Raw genomic sequence first — 22,931 nt, 5'->3', positions numbered from 1 at the left:
AGTGGCATAAAAATTGATTTTAAACAGCGGTTGACATGCTTCGAAGTACGGTAATGGAATATTTAGACATTTTTTGTCACGAAATGCGCCATGCTCGTAACCCTTATTTACCCTTTCGGATAGTGTCTTGAACGCACGAACAAAACGCCGCTATTTGGATATAACAATCGATTATTTGCGACCAAACCAACATTTGTTATTGAAGTAGAAGTCCTGGGAGTGCATTCTGACGAAGACAGCAAAGGTAATAACATTTTTCTTATACTAAATCTGACTTTGGTGAATGCTAAACTTGCTGGGTGTCTAAATAGCTAGCCCTGTGATGCCGGGCTATCTACTTAGAATATTGCAAAATGTGCTTTCACCGAAAAGCCATTTTAAAATCAGACATATCGAGTGCATAGAGGAGTTCTGTATCAATAATTCTTAAAATAATTGTTATGTTTTTTGTGAACGTTTATCGTGAGTAATTTAGTAAATTCACCGGAAGTGTTCGGTGGGAATGCTAGTCACATGCTAGTCACCTACTAATGTAAAAAGCTGTTTTTTGATATAAATATGAACTTGATTGAACAAAACATGCATGTATTGTATAACATAATGTCCTAAGATTGTCATCTGATGAAGATCATCAAAGGTTAGTGCTGCATTTAGCTGTGGTTTGGGTTTATGTGACATTATATGCTAGCTTGAAAAATGGGTGTCTGATTATTTCTGGCTGGGTACTCTGCTGACATAATCTAATGTTTTGCTTTCGTTGTAAAGCCTTTTTGAAATCGGACAGTGTGGTTAGATTAACGAGAGTCTTATCTTTAAAATGGTGTAAAATAGTCATTGAATGGGGTATTCAAATTAGTAATGAAACGTTCAATTGTTCAAAAGTGATGACATTGAGCACCATAGATAAGAAGTTAATCTAACCACACTGTCCGATTTCAAAAAGGCTTTACAACGAAAGCAAAACATTAGATTATGTCAGCAGAGTACCCAGCCAGAAATAATCAGACACCCATTTTTCAAGCCAGCATATAATGTCACCAAAACCCAGAAGACAGCTAAATGCAGCACTCACCTTTGATGATCTTCATCAGATGACAACCCTAGGACATTATGTTATACAATACATGCATGTTTTGTTCAATCAAGTTCATATTTATATCAAAAACCAGCTTTTTACATTAGCATGTGACGTTCAGAACTAGCATACCCCCCGCAAACCTCCGGGGAATTCGCTAACATTTTACTAAATTACTCACGATAAACGTTCACAAAAAGCATAACAATTATTTTAAGAATTATAGATACAGACCTCCTCTATGCACTCGATATGTCCGATTTTAAAATAGCTTTTTGGTGAAAGCACATTTTGCAATATTCTAAGTACATAGCCCAGGCTTCACGGGCTCGCTATTTAGACACCCGGCAAGTTTAGCACTCACCATAATCATATTTACTATTATAAAAGTTTGATTACCTTTTGTTGTCTTCGTCAGAATGGACACCCAGGACTGCTATTTCAATAACAAATGTTGGTTTGGTCCAAAATAATCCATCGTTATATCCGAATAGCGGCGTTTTGTTCGTGCGTTCCAGACACTATCCGAAATAGTAAAGAAGTGTCACGCACATGGCGCAATTCGTGACAATAAAATTCTAAATATTCCATTACCGTACTTCGAAGCATGTCAACCGCTGTTTAAAATCAATTTTTACGACACTTTTCTCGTAGAAAAAGCGATAATTTTCCGACAGGGAATCTCCTTTTCGGCAAACAGAGGAAAAAATCCCAAAGGCCGGGGGCGGTCGGGGTCATGCGCATAAGCCCGTGTCCCTTGATCGGCCACTTGAGAATGGCGATAATGTGTTTCAGCCTGGGGCTGGAATGACGACATTCTGTTTTTTCCCGGGCTCTGAGCGCCTATGGACGACGTGGGAAGTGTCACGTTAGAGCAGAGATCCTTAGTAAATGATAGAGATGGAAAAGAAGTTCAACAACTGGTCAGACAGGCCACTTCCTGTAAAGGAATCTCTCAGGTTTTGACCTGCCATTTGAGTTCTGTTATACTCACAGACACCATTCAAACAGTTTTAGAAAATTTAGGGTGTTTTCTATCCATATGTAATAAGTATATGCATATTCTAGTTACTGGGTAGGAGTGGTAACCAGATTAAATCGGGTATGTTTTTTATCCAGCCGTGTCAATACTGCCCCCTAGCCCTAACAGGTTAAAATGCTGTAAAATAGTCATATGTTTGAGAAATTGAAGTAATAGCATTTCTAAGGTATTTGAATAACGCGCCACGGGATTCAACTGGCTGTTGAGTAGGTGGGACCCACGTAGCCCAGAGAGGTTAAACAAATCAAAATATATGTTATATTTGAGATTCTTCAAATAGCCACCCTTTGCCTTGATGACAGCTCACTCTTGGCGTTGTCGTGACGTGACTATCATCAATGTGAGGACTACTATTTATCGAATAATTACCTACTACGTTGAATTACTCGATTAAATCACATATTAATGATTACTGCGATGACATCTCCCGGTTGGCACAGGAGATGCAGTGGAAGTGTCATTTGTCATTGAATGGTGTTATTCCCGTAGACCTCTGATCAGCATCAGTACCCGTGGGTGTTTGAGGTCCCAATTTTTGTGGTTGGCTGCTACATATTTCCTCAGGATTCTGGCGAATGTCTGGTTGCTCCTTTCTACCCTGCCGGAGCTCCTAGGGTGGTACGCGATGTGGAGTTCAAATCATCAAATTTATTTATACAGCCCTTCTTACATTAGCTGATATATCAAAGTGCTGTACAGAAACCCAGCATAAAACCCCAAACAGCAAGCAATGCAGGTGTAGAAGCACGGTGGCTAGGACAAACTCCCTAAAAAAGGCCAAAACCTAGGAAGAAACCTAGGTTTTGGTTTCTGGGACCTCAAACACTAGAGAGAAACCAGGCTATGAGGGGTGGCCAGTCCTCTTCTGGCTGTGCCGGGTGGAGATTATAACAGAACATGGCCAAGGTGTTCAAATGTTCATAAATGACCAGCATGGTCAAATAATAATAATCACAGTAGTTGTCAAGGGTGCAACAAGTTAGCACCTCAGGAGTAAATGTCAGTTGGCTTTTCATAGCCGATCATTGAGAGTATCTCTACTGCTCCTGCTGTCTCTAGAGAGTTGAAAACAGCAGGTCTGGGACAGGTAGCACATCCGGTGAACAGGTCAGGGTTCCAAAGCCGCAGGCAGAACAGTTGAAACTGGAGCAGCAGGAAGGCCAGGTGGACTGGGGACAGCAAGGAGTCATCATGCCAGGTAGTCCTGAGGCATGGTCCTAGGGCTCAGGTCCTCCGAGAGAGAGAAAGAAAGAAAGAATTAGAGAGAGCATACTTAAATTCACACAGGACACTGGATAAGACAGGTGTCAGGGCTGTCTTCAGGAATGGACCAAAATGCAGCGGAGTTAGTATTCATCTTTCAATTTAATCAGAAAGAACACTATAACAAACAAAACAAGGAAACTGACAGCCAACAGTCCTGTCAGGTGCAAACACACTAAACAAGAAACAATTACCCACAACCCCAAGGAAAAACACACACTACTATATAGGACTCCCAATCAAAGGCAACTCAACACACCTGCCTTCAATTGGGAGTCCAACCCCAATTAACTAACACATAACACAAAACTCTGCCACATCCTGACCAAAACTATTACAATTACGCCCTCTGCTGGTCAGGACAAGACAACAGAAGAAATACTCCAGATATAACAGACTGACCCTAGCCCCCCGACACAAACTACTGCAGCATAAATACTGGAGGCTGAGACAGGAGGGGTCAGGAGACACTGTGGCCCCATCCGATGATACCCCCGGACAGGGCCAAACAGGCAGGATATAACCCCACCCATTTTACCAAAGCACAGCCCCCACACCACTAGAGGGATATCTTCAACCACCAACTTACCATCCCGAGACAAGGCCGAGTATAGCCCACAAAGATCTCCGCCATGGCACAACCCAAGGGGGGGCGCCAACCCAGATAGGAAGACCACGTCAGAGACTCAACCCACTCAAGTGACGCACCCCTCCTAGGGACGGCATGGAAGGCACCAGTAAGCCAGTGACTCCCCTGTAATAGGGTTAGAGGCAGAGAATCCCAGTGGAGAGAGGGGAACCGGCCAGGCAGAGACAGCAAGGGCGGTTCGTTGTTCCAGAGCCTTTCTGTTCACCTTCACACTCCTGGGCCAGACTACACTCAATCATATGACCTACTTAAGAGATGAGTCTTCAGTAAATACTTAAAGGTTGAGACTGAGTCTGCGTCTCTCACATGTGTAGGCAGACCATTCCATAAAAATTGAGCTCTATAGGAGAAAGCCCTGCCTCCAGCTGTTTGCTTAGAAATTCTAGGGACAATTAGGAGGCCTGCGTCTTGTGACCGTAGCATACGTGTAGGTATGTACTGCAGGACCAAATCGGAAAGATAGGTAGGAGCAAGCCCATGTAATGCTTTGTAGGTTAGCAGTAAAACCTTGAAATCAGCCCATGCCTTAACAGAAAGCCAGGATTCTAGCAGCCGTATTTAGCACTAACTGGAGTTTATTTAGTGCTTTATCCGGGTAGCCGGAAAGTAGAGCATTGCAGTAGTCTAACCTAGAAGCAACAAAAGCATGGATACATTTTTCAGCATAATTTTTGGACAGAAAGTTTCTGATTTTTGCAATTTATGTAGATGTAAAAAAGCTGTCCTTGAAACAGCCTTGATATGTTCGTCAAAAGAGAGATCAGGGTCCAGAGTAACGCCGAGGTCCTTCACAGTTTTATTTGAGACGACTGTACAACCATCAAGATTAATTGTCAGATTCAACAGAAGATCTCTTTGTTTCTTGGGACCTAGAACAAGCGTCTCTGTTTTGTCCGAGTTTAAAAGTAGAAAGTTTGCAGCCATCCACTTCCTTATGTCTGAAACACAGGCTTCTAGCGAGGGCAATTTTGGGGCTTCACCATGTTTCATTGAAATGCACAGCCGTGTGTCATCCGCATAGCAGTGAATGTTAACATTATGTTTTCGAATGACATCCCCAAGAGGTCAAATATATAGTGAAAACAATAGAGGTCCTAAAATGGAACCTTGAGGAACACCGAAAGTTACAGTTGATTTGTCAGAGGACAAACCATTCACAGAGACAAACTGATATCTTTCGGACAGATAAGATCTAAACCAGGCGAGAACTTGTCCGTGTAGACCAATTTGGGTTTCTAATCTCTCCAAAAGAATGTGGTGAATGATGGTATCAGAAGCAGCACAAATGTCTAGGAGCACGAGGACTAATGCAGAGCCTCGGTCTGACGCCATTAGAAGGTCATTTACCACCTTCACAAGTGCAGTCTCAGTGCTATGATAGGGTCTAAAACCAGACTGAAGCATTTCGTATACATTGTTTGTCTTCAGGAAGGCAGTGAGTTGCTGCGCAACAGCTATTTCAATTTTTTTGAGAGGAATGGAAGATTCGATATAGGCCGATTCGTTTTTTATATTTTCTGGGTCAAGGTTTGGCCTTTTCAAGAGAGGCTTTATTACTGCCACTTTTAGTGAGTTTGGTACACATCCGGTGGATAGAGAGCCGTTTTATTATGTTCAACATAGGAGGGCCAAGCACAGGAAGCAGTTCTTTCAATAGTTTAGTTGGAATAAGGTCCAGTATGCAGCTTGAAGGTTTAGAGGCCATGATTATTTTCATCATTGTGTCAAGAGATATAGTACTAAAACACTTGAGTGTCTCCCTTGATCCTAGGTCCTGGCAGAGTTGTGCAGACTCAGGACAACTGAGATTTGGAGGAATACGCAGATTTAAAGAGGAGTTCGTAATTTGCCTTCCATGATCTTTTCCTCAAAGAAGTTCATGAATTTATTACTGCTGAAGTGAAAGTCATCCTCTCTTGGGGAATGCTGCTTTTTAGTTAGCTTTGCGACAGTATCAAAAAGAAATTTCGGATTGTTCTTATTTTCCTCAATTAAGTTGGGAAAATAGGATGATCGAGCAGCAGTGAGGTCTCTTTGATACTGCACGGTACTGTCTTTCCAAGCTAGTTGGAAGACTTCCAGTTTAGTGTGGCGCCATTTCTATTCCAATTTTCTGGAAGCTTGCTTCAGAGCTCGGGTATCTTCTTTATACCAGGGAGCTAGTTTCTTATGACAAATGTTTTTCGTTTTTAGGGGTGCAACTGCATCTAGGGTATTGCGCAAGGTTAGATTGAGTTCCTCAGTTAGGTGGTTAACTTATTGTTGTAGTCTGATGTCCTTGGGTAGGCAGAGGGAGTCTAGAAGGGCATCAAAGAATCTTTGGGTTGTCTGAAAATTTATAGCACGACTTTTGATGCTCCTTGGTTGGGGTCTGTGCAGATTATTTGTTGCGATTGCAAACGCAATAAAATGGTGGTCCGATAGTCCAGGATTATGAGGAAAAACATTAAGATCCACAACATTTATTCCATGGGACAAAACTAGGTCCAGAGTATGACTGTGGCAGTGAGTAGGTCCAGAGACATGTTGGACAAAACCCACTGAGTCGATGATGGCTCCGAAAGCCTTTTGTTGTGGGTCTGTGGACTTTTCCATGTGAGTATTAAAGTCACCAAAAATTAGAATATTATCTGCTATGACTACAAGGTCCAATAGGAATTCAAGGAACTCAGGGAGGAATGCTGTATATAGCCCAGGAGGCCTGTAAACAGTAGCTATAAAAAGTGATTGAGTAGGCTGCATAGATTTAATGACTAGAAGCTCAAAAAACGAAATGTCTTTTTTTTTTTGTAAATTGTAATTTGCTATCGTAAATGTTAGCAACACCTCCGCCTTTGCGGGATGCACGGGGATATGGTCACTAGTGTAACCAGGAGGTGAGGCCTCATTTAACACAGTTAATTCATCAGGCTTAAGCCATGTTTCAGTTAGGCCAATCACATCAAGATTATGATCAGTGATTAGTTAATTGACTATAACTGCCTTTGAAGTGAGGGATCTAACATTAAGTAGCCCTATTTTGAGATGTGAGGTATCACAATCTCTTTCAATAATGACAGGAATGGAGGTCTTTATTCTAGTGAGATTACTAAGGCGAACACCGCCATGTTTAGTTTTGCCCAACCTAGGTCGACGCACAGACACGGTCTCAATGGGGATAGTTGAGCTGACTACACTGACTGTACTAGTGGCAGACTCCACTAAGCTGGCAGGCTGGCTAACAGCCTGCTGCCTGGCCTGCATCCTATTTCATTGTGAAGCTAGGGGAGTTAGAGCCCTGTCTATGTTCGTAGATAAGATGAGAGCACCCCTCCAGCTAGGATGGAGTCCGTCACTCCTCAACAGACCAGGCTTGGTCCTGTTTGTGGGTGAGTCCCAGAAAGAGGGCCAATTATCTACAAATTCTATCTTTTGGGAGGGGCAGAAAACACTTTTCAACCAGCGATTGAGTTGTGAGACTCTGCTGTAGAGCTCATCACTCCCCGTAACTGGGAGGGGGCCAGAGACAATTACTCGATGCCGACACATCTTTCTAGCTGATTTACACGCTGAAGCTATGTTGCGCTTGGTGACCTCTGACTGTTTCATTCTAACATCGTTGGTGCCGACGTGGATAACAATATCTCTATTATTCGCCAGTTTTAGCTATAGCCAGCACCATCTTCAGATTAGCCTTAACGTTGGTAGCCCTGCCCCCTGGTAAACTGTGTATGATCGCTGGATGATTCGTTTTAAGTCTAATACTGCGGGTAATGGAGTCGCCAATGACTAGGGTTTTCAATTTGTCAGAGCTAATGGTGGGAAGCTTCGGCGTCTCAGACCCTATAACGGGAGGAGTGGAGACCAGAGAAGCCTCTGACTCTGACTCGCTGCTTAATGGTGAGAACCGGTTGAAAGTTTCTATCGGCTGAATGAGCGACACCGGTTGAGCATTCCTACAGCATTTCCCTCCAGAAGCCATGAGAAAGTTGTCCGGCTGCAGGGACTGTGCGAGGGGATTTATACTAACGTTACTATCTGTACTTACTGGTGGCACAGACGCTGTTTCATCCTTTCCTACACTGAAATTACCCTTTCCTAACGATTGCGTCTGAAGCTGGGCTTGCAGCACAACTATCCTCGCTGTAAGGCGATCGTTCTCCTGTATATTATGAGTACAGCGACTGCAATTAGAAGGCATCATGTTAATGTTACTACTTAGCGTCAGCTGTTGGAAGTCCTGACAAACCATGTCCAGATAAAACGTCCAGAGTGAAAAAGTTTAATGAAAAAAAGTTGAGTGAGGGAAAAACAAAAAATATAAACGATAAATAAAAAGTAAAAACCGTAAAGTTGTCAGGTAGCAAAGTAAGAGTTTAGCTTTGACTCACAGGAGCCGCCACTGTTTGGTCATTACAGCTGTTGAAAAATGGGTTCCTCGGTCTCGGTCCACGGTTTCTCCTGGCAGCCCGAAACGACTGAAAATGTGGTTGAGCAAAAGAATGGCCGTGGTTTCCGCTGTGTCATTGGTTGCGGGCAGGCACTCCACCCACTTTGTGAATGCGCAAGTCACTGTGAGGAGATACTTGTTGCTTCTTGCCGACTTGGCAACTGGGCCGACCCAGTCGATCTGGATCGAGCTCCAAGGGTAAGACACGCCCTTGCAAGGGTGCTCTGTGAAGTGGCTTGGAGGGTTGAAACTGGCAGCACATTACGTGAGGGGGGTGTCTAACCCCCCTCACGTAATGTGCCACGTCTTCTTCCATGTGAGGCCTGTTGCAATGTTTCACATATAGCCTTGACGCCCCTATGGCCTCCACATGGCTCGTCGTGGGCATGAGCTATCATTATCCCCCTCTGTGTTTCAGAAATCACCCACCTTTGTGTGGCATTGGTTTCTGAAACATAAACCAGTAGGTAATCTACAAGTGTGAGGTGCTGTTTAGTTGCGTACAGCGGATGCAAGTTGTATGAGCCTGCCAAAGCCAGTTCGGACACTGGGTGATTGACAGGATCAGACTGGAAAGACATAAAAGTGGCGAGGGACTCATCTTGGTGTTGCATTACTACCAGGTCGCCATTCAGGAATGAATGAGTTAGCAACAACATTGTTTGTGCGAAGACGTTTTCTGTGGTGTTACATGGCTACGCGTTACTGCAGATTCTATGGGCGCCTCAGTGATAATTACGTCCCGAGCATCGAACACCCAAGGGGTGCCGTGAACTGCACCAGATTTCGCCATGCTGTCGGCATCGTTGTTGCCAAGTTTGTCACAACCAGGTGATTTTGAGTGTCCCTTGACTTTCTTCCAATACACTTCTAGGTCGTGTTTGGTTATGAGGTTGTCACAAGCTAGAATGAGCTGTTTGTTTTTAACTTCTTTGCCACTCGAGGTAGTCATGTGCTTTTGTTTCCAAAACGGAAAGTGGCATAAGAAGGTGAGTCTGGCGTAGTTTGAGTCAGTGCAGATTGCCAGTTCCGACAAGTTGTGCTTCACCTCCGTTTGCAGTGTGATAAGTACACCAGCAACATCCTTGAACTGGCTTGTCTTGTTGCCTAGCTGAAATTGAAGAGGTTGCACTGAATGTCGTTGTGCCATACCAATCCCACCAGAGCTGGCAAGTGGTCTAGATGACGGTAAGAACAGCCATCCACAAATGCCATCGGCATGCCAAGACACACGTTCTCTTCGAAGTAGTGATGGTTTGAAGGCAACGTCGGAGCTACCTCACGCGGGGGTGGCGTGAAGTTGGTGTCGTTATCACCACAGCGTTGACACACCTCCAACGCCCCGCCCAAAGGCAGGTTTTTTGCATTTGCGTAGTTGACTACTACATCATGGCTCTGCAGCATCATTAGCCAAGCCGCTATTCTGCTGTTGTGTACAGCACAACAGATTCATTGGCTTTTCAGAAAAGTCACCGGCTGGTAACGTTTCTATGATCACCTTTTGTCTGCCAACATAACTGGTGAAGTGTTTGACTGCATGAAGGCTTGTAGGTGTTTTGATGTTGCGGACTGCTTCGATTCTGTTAGATTGTGGCAGGATGCCCTCAGCACCTACCAGAAGTCTAACATAGTTTACCTTGGTCCTAAACTATTGTCCTTTCATGATAGCCAACTTATCCCCTGCTGCCCCGAGTTGGGTAAGAACGTGGTCCAGCCAGTGTAATCCCGTGGCGCGTTATTCAAATACCTTGGAAATGCAAAACCTTACATTTTTCAAAAATATGACTATTTTACACCATTTTAAAGATAAGACTCTCGTTAATCTAACCACACTGTCCGATTTCACAAAAGCTTTAAAAAGAAAGCAAAACATTAGATTATGTCAGCAGAGTACCCAGCCAGAAATAATCAGACACCCATTTTTCAAGCTAGCATATAATGTCACATAAACCCAAACCACAGCTAAATGTAGCACTAACCTTTGATGATCTTCATCAGATGACAACCCTAGGACATTATGTTATACAATACAGGCATGTTTTGTTCAATCAAGTTCATATTTATATCAAAAACCAGCTTTTTACATTAGCATGTGACTAGCATGTGACTAGCATTCCCACCGAACACTGCCGGTGAATTTACTAAATTACTCACGATAAACGTTCACAAAAAGCATAACAATTATTTTAAGAATTATAGATACAGAACTCCTCTATGCACTCGATATGTCCGATTTTAAAATAGCTTTTCGGTGAAAGCACATTTTGCAATATTCTCAGTAGATAGCCCAGCATCACAGGGCTAGCTATTTAGACACCCAGCAAGTTTAGCACTCATCAAAGTCAGATTTACTATAAGAAAAATGTTATTACCTTTGCTGTCTTCATCAGAATGCACTCCCAGGACTTCTACTTCAATAACAAATGTTGGTTTGGTCCAAAATAATCCATCGTTATATCCAAGCAGCGGCGTTTTGTTCGTGCGTTCAAGACACTATCCGAAAGGGTAAATAAGGGTGACGCGCATGGCGCAATTCGTGACAAAAAAATTCTAAATATTCCATTACCGTACTTCGAAGCATGTCAACCGCTGTTTAAAATAAATTTTTATGCAATTTTTCTCATAAAAAAGCGATAATATTCCAACCGGGAATCTGCGTTTAGGTAAACAGACAAAAGAAAAGAAAGCATTCGGTCGACTCGGGCACGCGCCTAAGCCCATAGTACTCTGAGCGGCCACTTGCCAAAAGCGATAAAGTGTTTCAGCCAGAGCCTGCCTCGATATCGTTCAGCTTTTTCCCGGGCTCTGAGAGCCTGTGGGAGCCGTAGGAAGTGTCACGTTATTGCAAAGATCCTCAGTCTTCAATAAAAAGAGCCAAGATGAAACACAACTTCTCAGACAGGCCACTTCCTGCATGGAATCTTCTCAGGTTTTGGCCTGCCATATGAGTTCTGTTATACTCACAGACACCATTCAAACAGTTTTAGAAACTTTAGGGTGTTTTCTATCCAAAGCCAATAATTATATGCATATTCTAGTTACTGGGCAGGAGTAGTAACCAGATTAAATCGGGTACGTTTTTTATCCGGCTGTGTCAATACTGCCCCCTAGCCCTAACAGGTTAAACAATTTCCGCAACTGATGTCATTCAGTGACATTGACAAGTGTGTCAGCCTCCGACAGTAGCTGTAGTACTTGCATGCAGAAGGAGATGCGGTATCATCCTCCGTGATGGAGTATATCAACAGCTCTGAACGTCGATATCCAGCCTGAACGTCGATGTGTCGTCAAGTGGCAATACGGGTGTTATTGTGATTGCCTTTGACGGATACGTGAAAAGCATCCCTGCCTCACCACATAGGTCTAGGGAGGACGGAAGAGGCCCAATCATGGGAACAACAAGTTCAAAGTCATGGAAGGAGTAATCAATCAATTTCCTAGCTGAATGTGCCGAGGAATGGAAATATCCGCTTGAGTCGGTGACTTTTCTGAAAAGCCAATGAATCTGTTGTGCTTGAAATTTGTTGTTTAGGCACTCAAAAGACAGAAAATAAAGCAGTCTGTTTAAAAACAGCAAAGCCTCCACTGTGACTATGGCTGGCGCCTTTTCAATGTATTTACATACAGATGGAGCTGCTCCGTTAAGATGGCTTCAGTGAGGCTGTAACATAGACACAGATGGTGAGTTTAATAATAACGACCATATAAACCAAGCGCAGCATCTGGACATGCAAACTGAACCAATACTGCCTGAAGGTTGATGTTAGTGAGTGCTAGATAAAGGGGAAGTAATCAGGGTAGTGATGAAGTCCAGGTGTGTCTCATGATGAGGCCCAGGTGTGCATAATGAGGGTTGCAAGGTGTGCGCCATGATGGGTTGCCAGGACCCATGGTTAGTAAACTGGCGGCGTCGAACGCAGGAGCAGGAGTAGACTTGACAGAGGCAGATCATGTCGAAGTCATTGTCAGAGATAAACTCATACAAGAGAGGGTGGTGGGATTGGTGGAAACAGATTCATTTAATTGTGGGTTAGGCCACATTTGTAGTATGTGTGTGTGCGTGTCCATTTGTGTGTTTGTGAATATGAACTCAATTCACCTCTTGACCTCCTACTGAAAATGTATTAATAACAAACCCACATATAGAAGTTTGATGCTAGCAGCTTTATTAAAAATGCATGAATAGAATAACAATTCAATCAGTATCAAAAGAGTATAGATACTACAGAAAAGTATAGAAAACCATCCCCCCTCTTCGTAGGACAACTTTGTTTTTAGTTGTAGATTCTTGTCACTAAATTGAATTATCTGAAAGGGAGGGGAGAGCATCAGAGTTCATTTGACAGTGAATAACAGACTCCAATTGTATGAACGTAACATTCTCTCTATACTCTCTAAAAGTTTACAAATCGTTTTCCCGCCACCTTTCCACTCACCTCGACTGGCTACTTGTTGCTCTTCAGGGGCTTCAGGATCTTAGCTAAACCCCTTATCCCAGCTGCAACGATAGAGAGAGAGAAATACTACACTGCTCAAAAAAATAAAGGGAACACTTAAACAACACAATGTAACTCCAAGTCAATCACACTTTTGTGAAATCAAACTGTCCACTTAGGAAGCAACACTGATTGACAATAAATTTCACTTGCTGTTGTGCAAATGGAATAGACAACAGGTGGAAATTATAGGCAATTAGCAAGACACCCCCAATAAAGGAGTGGTTCTGCAGGTGGGGACCACAGACCACTTCTCAGTTCCTATGCTTCCTGGCTGATGTTTTGGTCACTATTGAATGCTGGCGGTGCTTTCACTCTAGTGGTAGCATGAGACGGAGTCTACAACCCACACAAGTGGCTCAGGTAGTGCAGCTCACCCAGGATGGCACATCAATGCGAGCTGTGGCAAGAAGGTTTGCTGTGTCTGTCAGCGTAGTGTCCAGAGCATGGAGGCGCTACCAGGAGACAGGCCAGTACATCAGGAGACGTGGAGGAGGCCGTAGGAGGGCAACAACCCAGCAGCAGGACCGCTACCTCCGCCTTTGTGCAAGGAGGAGCAGGAGAAGCACTGCCAGAGCCCTGCAAAATGACCCTCAGCAGGCCACAAATGTGCATGTGTCTGCTCAAACGGTCAGAAACAGACTCCATGAGGGTGGTATGAGGGCCCGACGTCCACAGGTGGGGGTTGTGCTTACAGCCCAACACCGTGCAGGACGTTTGGCATTTGCCAGAGAACACCAAGATTGGCAAATTCGCCACTGGCGCCCTGTGCTCTTCACAGATGAAAGCAGGTTCACACTGAGCACGTGACAGATGTGACAGAGTCTGGAGACGCCGTGGAGAACGTTCTGCTGCCTGCAACATCCTCCAGCATGACCGGTTTGGCGGTGGGTCAGTCATGGTGTGGGGTAGCATTTCTTTGGGGGGCCGCACAGCCTTCCATGTGCTCGCCAGAGGTAGCCTGACTGCCATTAGGTACCGAGATGAGATCCTCAGACCCCTTGTGAGACCATATGCTGGTGCCCTGGGTTCCTCCTAATGCAAGACAATGCTAGACCTCATGTGGCTGGAGTGTGTCAGCAGTTCCTGCAAGAGAAAGGGATTGATGCTATGGACTGGCCCGCCCGTTCCCCAGACCTGAATCCAATTGAGCACATCTGGGACATCATGTCTCGCTCCATCCACCAACGCCACGTTGCACCACAGACTGTCCAGGAGTTGGCGGATGCTTTAGTCCAGGTCTGGGAGGAGATCCCTCAGGAGACCATCCGCCACCTCATCAGGAGCATGCCCAGGCGTTGTAGGGAGGTCATACAGGCACGTGGAGGCCACACACACTACTGAGCCTCATTTTGACTTGTTTTAAGGACATTACATCAAAGTTGGATCAGCCTGTAGTGTGGTTTTCCACTTTAATTTTGAGTGTGACTCCAAATCCAGACCGCCATGGGTTGATAAATTGGATTTCCATTGATTATTTTTGTGTGATTTTGTTGTCAGCACATTCAACTATGTAAAGAAAAAAGTATTTAATAAGATTATTTATTTCATTCAGATCTAGGATGTGTTGTTTAAGTGTTCCCTTTATTTTTTTGTGCAGTATATTTTCAGACATATGGAATGTGCCGCCTTGAAAACGCCTTGGCTACGGCATGTTTGTTTGTCTGTAAGGGTACGCTATGGTATTTAAATGCCAAGACGAAAGCATCTCCGGAGATAGATTCGAAGGCATTTTACTTGTCTGTAAAGGAATGTCGCTTCTGAAGTGGGACTAACGTACAGTAGGAGACCAGAACTATCAAATAATATTGAGCTGCCTGTGCGCAGACCACTTTCTCCTTAAAAAGTATGTTTAGATACCGTGACTTATCAAGACATTTAGTAGAAAGAAAATACAGCTAGCTAGCCTACCATAAAACACAGCATAAAAACATCAGCACGTCAATCAGCGGCGTGTATTGTTGTCAGGAAAACAATACCAAACATTCTATGCCGGAGCAGAATTCTACTTTCTGAAAAGGTACAGACACTTCTGATGCAGCACTTTTTTTCCTGAAAAGTTCTCAATTGTCGCTATCAACATGATACTGTAGTGACCGTCTATATCTGTAAAGGGCAAGAGAGAGAGACAGTGGGAGTAAAGTGAGGTTGTGTATATTCGAAAGGTTATGAATTATCAAAAGGAATCATCCATCCATTGATCAGTCAATCCCGCCAGCCCTTCTTTACCGTTGTGCAGCACTAGTGGTGAGCGCTGGGCGCTTCCCTCTGTTGCATAGATGGAAAAGTCTGAAAGGAGAAGAGAGGATGGGTTAGTACAACATCAGCGGGACCAGTGGTGGAAAAAGTACCCAATTGTTACACTTGACTAAAAGTAAAGATATCTTATTAATAGAAAATGACTCAGGTAAAAGTCAAAGTCACCCAGTAAAATGCTACTTAAGTAAAAGTCTAAAAGTATTTGTTTTTAAATATACTGAAGTATAAAAAAGGTAAAAGTGACAGTATAAATCATTTCACATTCCTTATATTAAGCAAACCAGACGGCACATTATTTAAAAAAAATTACGGGTAGCCAGGGGTACACTTAAACACTTAGACAATAATTTACTAATGAAGCGTTTATGTTTAGTGAGTCCGCCAGATCAGAGGCAGTATGAATGACCAGGGATGTTCTCTTGATAAGTGTGTGAATTGGGCCATTTTCCTGTCCTTCTAAGCATTCGAAGCAAGTACTTTTGGGTGTCAGGGAAAATGTATGGAGTAAAAAGCACATTATTTTCCTTAGGAACGTACTGGAGTAAAAGTTGTCAAAAATATAAATTGTAAAGTACTGATACCCCACAGAACACCTTAAGTAGTACTTTAAAGTATTTTTACTTAGGTACTTTACACCACTGAGTGGGACTTACTGTAACATAGGAAATAATAGATAAATGAGTAAGCCTACATTTTTACCATTGCACCGTGCCTGTTGAAGGGAAGAAATTGAACAATCTGACAGGGATAGAGGAAGAGATGGAGGGAGAGAAGAGGGGAAAATGAACATGTCATATTCAAATATTGAAATACATACATTAACTTCTATGCGATTCACAACACACCTGAATTTGAACATTGATTAAGGACCATTCAATCCACATTGCGGAAGTTCAGCTTTAAAGTGTGATTGAAATGTAAAGACAAAGTTCCCGCTTTAGCTGAGACATTACCTTTACATTTAAATTGTGGAATCTTCAGCTTTACAGATTGAATAGAGCCCTAAATTACTCTACACTCTAACTACTACTACGGTTCTATTTTCTGTCTCTAGCCTCTGGCCTACAGTACCTCTGCTCTGTGACCTGCTGTCCCCCTCTGCCCCCCTGTCTCTCTGTTTTATCCTGTATGTCTCGTGAGGCCCCCTCCTTCCTCTGTCTAGAGTCCTCTCCTTTAAACAACACTTTCTTCTCCTTTCTTCCTCCTTCCCTCTCTTCCTCTTCTTCCTGTTCTTTTGTTTGCTTCTCCTTTTGCTCTTGCATAACTCTCCTCAGCTCCTCTACTTTCCTATCCTCTCTCTGGTCGAGGTCTGCTTCTCTCTTTTGCTCTACCTCTTCCTTCCTCTTACACTCCTCTGGCTTTCTCTCCTCCTCCCTGTTTACCTCCGCCTCCTCTTTCTTTTGCTTGTTTCTCTCTTTATCAAATTTGCTCATTATCATCTCAATCGTGCAATCATCACTAGATGTTGGGCCTTCAGGATGTTTCTTCTGGATAGTCTCCATACTTTTTGGCTCATCCTCACAGCTCTCCTTTTGCTTTCCTGCACCCTTCTGCTTTCCTGTACCCTTCCATCTGTCATTGCCTCTCTCTTTCAGTGCTACCTTCTCCCTTTCTTTCCTCTGATCATCCAACCTTTCCTTCTTGATGTTATCCTTCTTTTTCACGTCATTCTTTTCCTCCTCATTCTCACTGTCTGTCCATTCGGCGATGTTTTTCCCTCTTTCGTAACTAGGCCTGGATGCTGTGTCTTCATGACTTTTTTTCTGGATGTTATCCATGTTTTTCATGGCATTCTTTTCCTCCTCGTCCTCACTTTCTTCTTCCGTCTTCTTTTGGTTGGTTTTCTCACCTTTATCCAACCTCCTCAGGATGAAGGAGTCTGGCCTGCTCTCCTTTCCTTTTCCTTTCCTTCATCCTTCTCTCTATCATTGCCTCTCTTATTCAGTGATACCTTCTCCCTCTCTTTTTCCTGGTCATCCATCCATTCACACACATTTTCATCACTATCTGTCCATTCTATGTAAGTCTGGGGGTTCCCTTTCTCTCTCTCATCCTTCTCTCCCCCTTCTTTACTTTGTTTTCTTCCTCACTCATGCCATAATCATTCCTAATAAAATTGGTGGTCATTGCTTTGTCACTATGAAGCTCCTCTTTCTTTCCCCCATCCCCCTTTACTCACTCTTCATTAGCTTTATTTTCTCACTCACTGCATTATCACCTTTGGTTATTTTTCTATCACTCCTCTCCTTCTTTTCCGCCTCTTTATCTTTTGGGAAAATTTCCTCAATCAATCTGTTGTTGGCCAACCTTCATCAATTGGCAGGTTATCATCAATTCTCTTTTCCCACCACCCATTCATTCAGATATTTATTTTGTATCTCCTTGACATTGTTGGGCTGCTAGCCTCGCTGCCTCTTTTCTCCTCTCCGCCTCTATATTTTTTATTTTCCTCTAGCCTGTCCTCCTCTTTCTTTTTCTCCTCCTCTCTCATTCTCTGCTCTTCTAGTCTCTCATACTATTTTCTCTTCACCTCTCTCTTTTTCTAATCTTCTAGCCTGTTACCCTCTTTATTTCTCTCCTGATATATCCTTTTCTGCTCTTCTAGCCTCTCCTGTTCTGTTCCCCTCTCCAACGCCACACTCTTTTTATTTTCTCTCTGCTCCTTTTCCTTCCTATTTTCTTCAATTCTAATAACTGCAACAAATGTTTTTATATCTCTCTTGGTCTCCTCTTCTGTCTTTTTCTACTCTCCCTGGCTCACTCTCTTCTCCAGTCTTTTATCCTCTCCACCTCAAATTGTCTTTGCCTCTTATCTCTGTATCTCCCTTTCCAGCTACCTCTTTCTCTTTTCCTCCTCCCTCTCTGTCTCTTTCTCTTCCTTCCTTTCTTCTTCCATTCCTTTTATCCTTTCTTAAGACTTTCTCTCCATCTCTCTTCTCATCTCTACCACTTTCATCATGCTCTCTTCTAGCTTCTTCATGAACTCGTCCTTGTCCTCTTCCGCTCTATTCTTTTTTATCCTACTCAATCTTTCGTTTTTTCTCAAGCTTTATATTTGTGGCCAGCTCGCTCACTTTCTCCTCCATCTCCATCTCATCCACCTCCCCCCTCAGCTCTACCAGCTCCTCCCTCTGCTCATTTTCTCTAGCTCTTCCCTCTTCTTCTCCTCCTCCTTTTGCATCCTATTATATTCCTCCTCTCTTCCTATCCTCTTTCCTTTCTTATTCTCTAGCTCCTTGCTCCTTTTTTACCATTCCTCCTCTCTCCTCTTCCACTCATGTTGTCTAGATATGCCTTTTAATTTCTCCTCCCTTCTCCTTTTCTTCTCATCTTCCTCTGCCTCTCCATGTATCTCAATAGCCTTGGTTTCTCAAATGATTGCCTCGCCTGGTTCACCAACTACTTATCTGATAGAGTTCAATGTGTCAAATTCGGAGGGCCTGTTGTCCGGGCCTCTGGTAGTCTCTATGGGGGTGCCACAGGGTTCAATTCTTGGGCCAGCTCTTTTCTCTGTATACATCAATGATGTCGCTCTTGCTGCTGGTGATTCTCTGATCCACCTCTACGCAGACGAAACCATTCTGTATACTTCTGGCCCTTCTTTGGACACTGTGTTAACAACTCTCCAGACGAGCTTCAATGCCATACAACTCTCCTTCCATAGCCCCCAACTGCTCTTAAATACAAGTAAAACTAAATGCATGCTCTTCAACTGATCGCTGCCCGCACCTGCCTGCCAGTCCAGCATCACTACTCTGGACGGTTCTGACTTAGAATATGTGGACAACTACAAATACCTAGGTGTCTGGTTAGACTGTAAGCTCTCCTTCCAGACTCACATCAAACATCTCCAATCTAAAGTTAAATCTAGAATTGGCTTCCTATTTTGCAACAAAGCATCCTTCACTCATGCTGCCAAACATACCCTCGTAAAACTGACCATCCTACCGATCCTCGACTTCGGCGATGTCATTTACAAAATAGCCTCCAATACCCTACTCAATAAACTGGATGCAGTCTATCACAGTGCCATCCGTTTTGTAACCAAAGCCCCATATACTACCCACCACTGCGACCTGTACTCTCTCGTTGGCTGGCCCTCGCTTCATATTCGTCGCCAAACCCACTGGCTCCAGGTCATCTGCAAGACCCTGCTAGGTAAAGTCCCCCCTTATCTCAGCTCACTGGTCACCATAGAAGCACCCACCTGTAGCACACGCTCCAGCAGGTATATCTCTCTGGTCACCCCCAAAGCCAATTCCTCCTTTGGCCGTCTCTCCTTCCAGTTCTCCGCTGCCAATGACTGGAACGAACTACAAAAATCTCTGAAACTGGAAACACTTATCTCCCTCACTAGCTTTAACCTCTATGGGCTAGGTGGGACACCCAGCAGGTTTAGCACTCATCAAAGTCAGATTTACTATAAGAAAAATGTTCTTACCTTTGTTGTCTTCGTCAGAATGCACTCCCAGGACTTCTACTTCAATAACAAATGTTGGTTTGGTCAAAAATAATCCATCGTTATATCCAAACAGCGGCGTTTTGTTTGTGCGTTCTAGACACTATCCTAAAGGCTAAATAAGGGTGACGAGCATGGCGCAATTCGTGACAAAATAATTCTAAATATTCCATTACCGTACTTCGAAGCATGTCAACCGCTGTTTAAAATCAATTTTTATGCAATTTTTCTCATAAAAAAGCGATAATATTCCGACCGGGAATCTGCGTTTAGATAAACAGACAAAGGAAAAGAAAACATTCGGTCGAAGCGGGCACGCGCCTAAGCCCATAGTACTCTGAGTGGCCACTTGCCAAAAGCGATAAAGTGTTTCAGCCAGAGCCTGCCTCGATATCGTTCAACTTTTTCCCGGGCTCTGAGACCCTATGGAAGACGTAGGAAGTGTCACGTTATTGCACAGATCCTGAGTCTTCAATAAAAAAAGCCAAGATGAAACACTACTTCTCAGACAGGCCACTTCCTGCTTGAAATCTTCTCAGGTTTTGGCCTGCCATATGAGTTCTGTTATACTCACAGACACCATTCAAACAGTTTTAGAAACTTTAGGGTGTTTTCTATATGCATTATATGCATATTCTAGTTACTGGGCAGGAGTAGTAACCAGATTAAATCGGGTACGTTTTTTATCCAGCCGTGTCAATACTGCCCCCTAGCCCTAACAGGTTAAGCACCAGCTGTCAGATCAGCTCACAGATCACTGCACCTGTACATAGCCCATCTATAATATAACCCAAACAACTACCTCTTCCCCTACTGTATTTATTGATTTTGCTCCTTTGCACCCCATTATTTCTATTTCTACTTTGCACTTTCTTCCACTACAAATCTACCATTCCAGTGTTTTACTTGCTATATTGTATTTACTTTGCCACCATGGCCTTTTTTGCCTTTACCTCCCTTATCTCACCTCATTTGCTCACATTGTATATAGACTTATTTTTCTACTGTATTATTGACTGTATGTTTGTTTTACTCCATGTGTAACTCTGTTTTGTTGTATGTGTCGAACTGCTTTGCTTTATCTTGGCCAGGTCGCAATTGTAAATGAGAATGTGTTCTCAACTTGCATACCTGGTTAAATAAAGGTGAAATAAAAATCTCTGTCTCGCCTCCTTCTGTCTGTCTTCCTGCTGCTGTTTCTTCATCCTCTGCATCTCTCTCAAGGCCTCCTTCCTCACCTCCTTCCTCCTTACTCATCTTTTTCCTCTTTAATTAATTCCATCTTTCCACCGTTCTGCACACCTCTCACAGATATATCCATCTCATAAATCTCTGATATTCTCCTCCTCTGTTCATATGTCTCCCTTTCCACTACCCTCCTCTTCTCCTCCATTTCCCTCTCTCTATCACGCACTCGCCTCTCCATCATCAGCTTCTCTCTCTCCATCTCCCATCTATCTTGCTGGTTCCTCCACTCCTCCATCTCCTCTCTGGCCATCCTCCTCCTTTTCCTCTCGATCTTTCCCAACCTTTTTCTTTCCATCTCTTTTGTCTTTCCCTGGCCCCATGCGCTGGTCTGTTGGGTCAGGGTGGTGAGCTCCATCTCTCTGCGGACCAAGGCCCTCTCCATCCAGGCCCAGTGCCTCCGCAGGCCATCCATCAGTAAGGCATGGGAAGCAGCTGGACTGCCTTCACCACCCTCCATCATGGATGTATGGAGGAGATCTAGGAGAGAGTGTAGAGAGAATTTTCAAACAACTGCATTGCATTGTTAACATTAGTATATTAAAAAGCATTACCTCCAAGTTACATGTGCATGCATCTAGGCTTGAGTGAGAGAGGGAAAATAGGATGAGTGAGAGACAGATGGGAGGAGAGGGGAGACAGGGGATTTCATAAAATGATTGGACAATCAATATTAAGTCATAAACAACAAGCAATTTTCTCCAATTCACTGAGACAGATAACTAGCTAGTTTGCTTAATTCCATGTTTAAATACTATACACACATACATACAGTGGAAGTCGGAAGTTTACAATCACTTAGGTTGGAGTCACTAACTTCTAGCGTCCCACCTACGGGACACAGCCAATGAAATATCAGGGCGGCAAATTCAAAAACAACAAAATGGCATAATTAAACTTTCTCAAACATACAACTATTTTACACAATTTTAAAGATACACTTCTCCTTGATGTAACCACATTGTCCGATTTCAAAAAGGCTTTACAGCGAAAGCAAAACCTTAGATTATGTTAGGAGAGTACATAGACAAAAATAATCACACAGCCATTCTCCAAGCAAGGACATGTGTCAATAAAACCCAAAACACAGCTAAATGCAGCACTAACCTTTGACGATCTTCATCAGATGACACTCCTAGGACATTATGTTATACAATACATGTATGTTTTGTTAGATAAAGTTCATATTTATATCCAAAAACAGCATTTTACATTGGCGCGTGATGTTCAGAAAATGTATTCCCACCAAAACTATCGGTGAATGTGCACATCAATTTACAAAAATACTCATCATAAACGTTGACAAAATATATAACAATTATTTCAAGAATTATAGATAGATTACTCCTGGATGCAACCGCTTTGTCAGATTTTAAAATAGCTTTACGGAGAAAGCACATTTTTCAATATTCTGAGTACATAGCTCAGCCATCACAGTGAGCTATACAGACACCCGCCAAGTTCGGGGCAACCTAAACTCAGAATTAGTATTAGAAATATTCTCTTACCTTTGCTGATCTTCGTCAGAATGCACTCCCAGGACTGCTACTTCCACAAGAAATGTTGTTTTTGTTCGAAATAATCCATATTTATGTCCAAATACCTCTGTTTTGTTCGTGTGTTCAGAGCACTATCCAAAGGCATAACGCGCGAGCGCGGTACCAGAGACGAAAAGTCAAAATGTTCCATTACCGCACTTAGAAGCATGTCAAACGCTGTTTAAAATCAATCTTTATGGTATTTTCTTACGTAAAATTGCGATAATATTCCAACCGGACAATAGCGTATTCATTCAAGGAGAAAAGAAGGAACGGCGCGCTCCCGTGCTCGCACATATCCAATCCCTTTGTCCACATGCAGTCCACTCAGTAACTGAGCTCCTATTATCTGCCCAGTAACAGAAGAAGGCTGAAACAACTTTCTGAAGGCTTTTGACAGCCAATGGAAGCCTTAGGAAGTGCAACGTAACCCCACAGATACTGTAGTTTCGAAAGGGACTAGAAAGAACTACAAT

Source organism: Salmo salar, chromosome ssa11 (assembly GCF_905237065.1).
Source record: "Salmo salar chromosome ssa11, Ssal_v3.1, whole genome shotgun sequence".
Taxonomy (NCBI): domain Eukaryota; kingdom Metazoa; phylum Chordata; class Actinopteri; order Salmoniformes; family Salmonidae; genus Salmo; species Salmo salar.
The sequence above is the reverse complement of the archived record's forward strand: the minus strand, read 5'-3'. Positions refer to the sequence as shown.